Source organism: Delphinus delphis, chromosome 20 (assembly GCF_949987515.2).
Source record: "Delphinus delphis chromosome 20, mDelDel1.2, whole genome shotgun sequence".
In the NCBI taxonomy this organism is placed as follows: Eukaryota; Metazoa; Chordata; class Mammalia; order Artiodactyla; family Delphinidae; genus Delphinus; species Delphinus delphis.
In genome coordinates this window covers 58,584,008-58,590,007 of record NC_082702.1, presented here as the reverse complement: position 1 = coordinate 58,590,007, position 6,000 = coordinate 58,584,008, and positions in this window count along the sequence as shown.

Here is a 6,000-nt window from a genome sequence, read left to right as displayed (position 1 = left end):
GCTTGCAGGTGATAGAAACCCTGCCCTGGAGCTCAGGAAGGACCCTGATGTGTTGGTTCAAGTAACAGGCTCCAGGAAGGATAGGGTGGGACTGGCTTCAGGGACCCTGGTCCAGCCAGCACATGCTCAGGGCAGGCCCTCTCCACCTCTCAGAGCAGACGGCCCCAAGCAGCTCTGGGGGCGCCTCCTGAGCAGAGCAAAAAGAAAGCTCCCCTTCTCTGGTCCAGTTCAAAAAATTCCAGGGAAGGATTGTGATTGGTCCAGCCGGGTCACACGCCCTCCTCGTGGCCCAATCAGTGCTGCCCCCAGGCTTCCGAGCCGGATGCCGCCCTGGTGCCAGGGAGCAGCCTGTGACCGGAGCCGGGACTGAGAAGCCACAGGCCTGGCACCAGAGCAGCTACCCTGATCGTGCACTGCAAGTGCACTTTGAAAACTAACTGCTATCTTCCATTACTTAAGAAAGCAAAAATAAAATGATAAATCCAAACATGCAGATAAGAGAAAGGAAGGTGAAGATAAAATAAAATGAGGATAATGAAACCTCCCAGAGAGTTGCATGAAGCTTAAATGAGGTCATGCAGCCACTCAACAAATACTCATTGAGAGTGTAGGCCACCTGAGGCCCTGGGGACTCGGTGGTGAACAGACAGACATGCCCTGCCCCGGGGGGGGGGGGGGGGGGACTAGGGAACAGGTAACCACAGGTAAACATGCTGTATGTGCAATGACGGAAAGACAGGCGCCTCGAGAGCTCACAGGAGGGCCGGAGTGTTCCCTATGGAGGGTGGGCCTGGGTACAGGCGCTGAGAGGGGGCAGCAGGTGGGCTGTGGCACCAGCGGCGCCCCAGCGCAGGGCGGATGCCCCACTACAGTGACTGCCACTATCGTTTTATTATCACCAGAACCTAGGAAGTGGATCTAGTGCTCAGGGGAAGTTTTGCAGGAAAACCCTGAAAGTGTAGGCAATTATTACGTGCGCACATCCTTTGCCCATTTTTACTCTGTATGTCTGTATTCTCCACTCCTTTGTGGCAATCTTCGCATATGGCGCCACAGTCCTTTGTTACACCCCCTGCTCCCACCTCCACACCCCCGTTCTCTACTCTCCACCTGCCAACAGAGCATGAGGTGCCCCACGGTCCCTTCCTTAGGTATTTAGTGTTCACCCAGCTACGTCTTTGGGGTGGGCTTTGTACCACTTCTGACGTTCACTGTTGCACTGTGATGTTTAAGAAGGAAACACGCAAGGATGTAAGAAGCATCCTCTGGTAGATGAACCTGAGCGTAGGAACTGCTGGGTCTGTTTACAGCTCTCGGCAACTACTGCTGAAATGCGCCGCGGGGAAACGTCACTCGGCCTGTGTACCAGCACCCTCACCCACACTGGACATCTTCACTTTTAAGTGTGGCCATTTCTCCAGGTGGGGAGCATATGTGGCTTTTTAGCCCACGGTCCTGTGATCACCAGTGAGGGTCCGTGTTTCCCACAGCCTTGGAGTCTAGGGCACTTAGGTGAGTGAAAGTCTGTGGAAACCTTCCTTTCCTGACTTCACCGAGAATCCCTCAGAGAACCGGGTGCAGGGAGCAAACTGCTGCTGTGACCATGTCCGGTCCCCACGGGCACTGTGTCTGCACTGCCGCAGCTCTGCCACCCCGGGCCCTGAGCAACATCTGAGTCTTCCTGGGCCTCCCAGCAGCGCCCAGCCCTCGAGAGCCGCCGCCTTGGTTCCTCCCTGCAATCTGGAAGGCAGACGGGCCGCCCTTCCGCAGCCTCCTTTCCTGTGACCATCACCCAAGGCGTGGACAGGCTGGTAGATGGATGGGCCAGGAGGTGGCAGGGTGTGACCGGCCAGATTGCAGGGCGGAAGCGAGCAGCGTAGGGCTGGCAGCGCCGTGCAGCTAAGGGGCGCCCGGGCTGGGGTGCTGGGAGAACCTCTGGGACCCCCGGCGCCACCACCCTCTGTGGGTTCTTGGTCTCTCTGGGCCTGCGTTTCCTCATCTGCAGGAAGGTGGATCATTACCTGCCCCGGGGTTGTTCCGGGGTTTGGATGAGAGCGTGTCTGAAGCACCTAGCACCGCCCCTGCGCAGGTGGGACGCCAGGTGGCTGCTCCCCCGCCACAGGAGAGCTCCTTTGAGAACACCTGGCCGGGGCTGCATTTGGCCCAGCCTGGAACTGGGATTTTAGCTGCCTGGCTTTGCACACAGGATATTTAACGGCTTTGCCCAGAGAACTTGACTTCACAATTCTCACAACGTGACCGTCATCCCGATTCCTGACAAAGCTTCGGTGCGGGTAAAAACAAATGACCTGGAGTCAAGGCTTGGGAGCCCCCAGAGGCATGTCCCAGGACTCCAGGATTCTGAGGAGCCCTGGGCCAGGTGGAGGGAGCCCCACGGAGGGATAGGGAGTCCAGCCTGGCGGCTCTGTCCAGGCTCTGCCTAGCTGGCCGCTGTCCTGGCGCTCCGCCCAGATCCTCAGTCCTACTCAGTCCCTACTCGGGCCGCGCCCACACCCACACCCCGCCCACTCCCAGCCCCGCCCATATTCTTAATCCCCACCCACGCCCCTAGTCCCCTCCCACTCCCATGCCGCGCCCACATGCCGTTGCCCCCACTTCCGGGCGCACCTGCTGGCTCGCGACCGCCAGCCCCCCGCTACTCTCACCTGTGTTCCCCCGGCACCACCGCCACCGCAGGGGAGGACGCAGGCGGGGAGCGAGGGTCCCTGGAGCAGCCCCACCGGAAGGGACAGGAGCTGCTGCATGAATCCGTGTCCTCCCGCCTCTCCAGCCCTGGGTGGACGGTGGCTTTTGCTGGTTCCCTCCCTCCGGGTCTCACTTCCACTCCACTGCCCCGCCTTCTGGCCTTGACCGAACTCTGGGAGGACCAAATAAGACAGTGCCGGCCACTTGTTCACATCCTGCCCCAGAACAAAGCATTTCCCAGAGGCTGTTTCCCATTCCCAGAATCCAGGTAGGAAGTTCAGCCTGCCCACCTGCCGGGCTGACTCCACCTGAAGGGCTGGCCTGAGCACCAGGGGGAGCCTGCCTGTGAGTGACCTGAGTCATGATTTGGGGTCCTGTTTCCCACAAAGCGGCCTTACCCTCCCCAGAATCACGTGGAGGAAAGGGCAGAGTGATGACTGTGTAATGCAGGCTCCTGGGCCTCCCAGCCCTTCTAATCCCGTCTCAGGGGAAGGAGCCAGGCAGTGCCCGGCTGTGGAGCCCGACCCCAAAGGAGAAATCAGTAATGGCAATCCCGTCTTTATTTAAAGTTTTGATACTTTGCTCGTATGGATTTCTGTCATTTATTCTAATATTTTAAAATATTGGGTTAAAATGGGATTTATCTTGTATACTGAGGGTTTCTGTACCTCAGTACTTGCCAGGTCCCCATCCCAGGAGCCTTCGTTTTCACAATCGCTCCAGGTGATTCTGATGTATATTAAATTTGAGCTCCTCTGCATCAAGAGTGATAATTAATAACCTGCAGCCGCCCTCAGACGGCTGAGATCAAGAGCCTCTGGAAAGGAAGGCATATAGTTAGAATGCTTCGGGTTGCAAGAAACAGACTCAGCTGAAACCAGCTCGAACAATAGGAAATGTACTATTGAACCAGCAGTTCCATAAGCATGGTGGGTTTCATGGTGGGTTTCAGGAAGCATGGTGGGATTCAGCAGCTCAACAATGCTCTGAGGGGCCCCCATCCTTTCCGTCCATCTCCCCCCGCCCCGCCCCGCATCAGCGTCATCCTCAGGGTGCTGGCCATGGGGTAGCAACAGGAGCAAGGACACAGGAGCTTCCTCTAGGCACGTGGGAGCCAGAAAATTCTCCAGAACCCCCTCTCCGCACATCCCACTGGCTGGAGTGGGATCACATGCCCACTTCTGAGCCAAGAACGAGCCACTTTCTGAACCTGCAGATGGACTGTGGCTGGCTGGGCAGGGTCCAGGGCTGAGCGGTACCCTGGAGCAGCTCTCGCGGGGATGTTTAGAATGGAGACCTACACCAAGTGGTGGCTGAGCCGGTGAGGAGGAAGAGGGGCGAGTGAGGGGTGGGTGGGGGGCCAGCGGCCCAGGAAGGCAGGCTTCCCCGTAGACACACCAAGAAGGTATTTCAGAGCTGGTTGACAGGGCCCCTTGGTGACAGGCAGAGCTGCCTTTGTGAGGACAAAGGAAGGCACTTCTGCCCCCAATGCAGCCGCACCTGCCTTCCCTGCCTGCCCTCTGGGGCAGTGTATTCCCTGCACAATCTTACTCTGCAGCCCTGAAGCCAGGTGGACAGGGTGACCTCACGGACCTCCCGCTCAGCCCTGCTAGAGTGTCTCTGCCTGGGGCTCTGGGTGGGCCTCCCCTTCTGCAGGAGGAGCCATCCCTGGATCGGGGTGGGAGGACCAGTCTTGTGTGAGGGGCCGGGGGGAACAAAGAGATGCCCCCAGGGCTGGGGGGGCTTCACACTGGAGCCCAGGACTCTCTCTGCTCAGGCTTCTTTCCCTGCCTTCGTGGTTGACTCAAAGCCCCAGACTCTGATGCCCACAGGTGGCTGATGGCCAGGGCAGGATGCCGCCCACCTGGGCCCGGGTGCAGCCCCTTTTCCCAGCTTCCTCTGCGTAGTCTTCCCTCTTTCACTTACCACAAAAAGGCCGGTGTCTCCCTGCTGGGCCCCCCACGATGCCTCCTCTCTGCCTCCCCACTTGCAGCAAACACAGTTTCTTGCAGTTCGGGCCATTTCCAGTCTTTGCCACAAAACTGAAGGAGGCCTATGGACTTGGCAACTGACAGTCCTTAAAAATCGCTCTTGTGACTGGTCACCCCGGGGTTCGGGGCACAAAACTGATGGAAGGAGGCCACGGTGGTACCACTAGGGCACATCAGCCTCTGATCCTGATCTATTTACTTGTGTGATTGGGGTTTCTCACACTTTCACATTAAAAACCCACGACAGGAATGGGATTAATGTGGAACTTTGTCTTTTCCTGGCAATAAGTAATATGGATGGAAGGATACACAAACTACTCCACAAAATCTGTCCATCCCTCTTTTTAGGAGAGATATTTCTAATAAAAATTTACCTTTTATGTTTAATAATTCTCAACATGTGTAATAAATTTGCACGGTTTGTATCAGCTGCATATTACCAGTAATTATAATGATAACCCAATCCAGATGGCAAACTGGAACATGCGAGAATGTTTAAAATCTTGTCATTCCAACGTTTTTACATAGTTCTGTGTGATAGCGGAATCTAAATACGTTAGGACAAAATTCTATTGGGTGGAATGGAAATATACGGTGAGGGGGGAAGGAGCTGTGTGAAAATTCAGGTGTCAGAGAGGAGGCTTTATAGACATATATTTTTTTAAAGATTTATTATTTATTTTTCGCTGTGTTGGGTCTTAGTTGCAGCACGCGGGATCTTTGTTGAGGCACGTGGGCTCTTTCACTGCAGTGCGTGGGCTTCTCCGCGTGGGCTCTAGTCGAGGCACGCGAGCTCAGTAGTTGTGGTGTGCGGGCTCAGTTGCTCCACGGCATGTGGGATCTTCCCTGACCACGGATCGAACCCGCGCCCCCTGCATTGGAAGGCAGATTCTTTACCACTAGACCGCCAGGGAAGTCCCTATATATTTTAGATAACAGTTCTTTATCGGGTATGTGTCTTGCAAACATCTTCTCCCATTCTGTGGCTTGTCTTTTCATTCTCTTAATAGTGTCTTTCACAGAGCAGAAGTTTTTAAATTTTAATGAAGTCCACTTATCCAATTTTTCTTTCAAGGATCAGGCTTTTGGTGTTGTATCTAAAAGCTCATTGTGTCAGCTAGGGAGCTGGTGAAAATTCAGATGTTAAGAGTTCGTGCGCGTATTTTTAAGTGGACAGTGATGCCTATCGAAACGCTATCACTTCTAGCCCATCAGCCACCCTTTTATTTCGAAATATTCATATTTAACACTATGTCAGATTTTATACTCTCGGAAGCTAATTTAAACTTCTGCTGAAGATTTT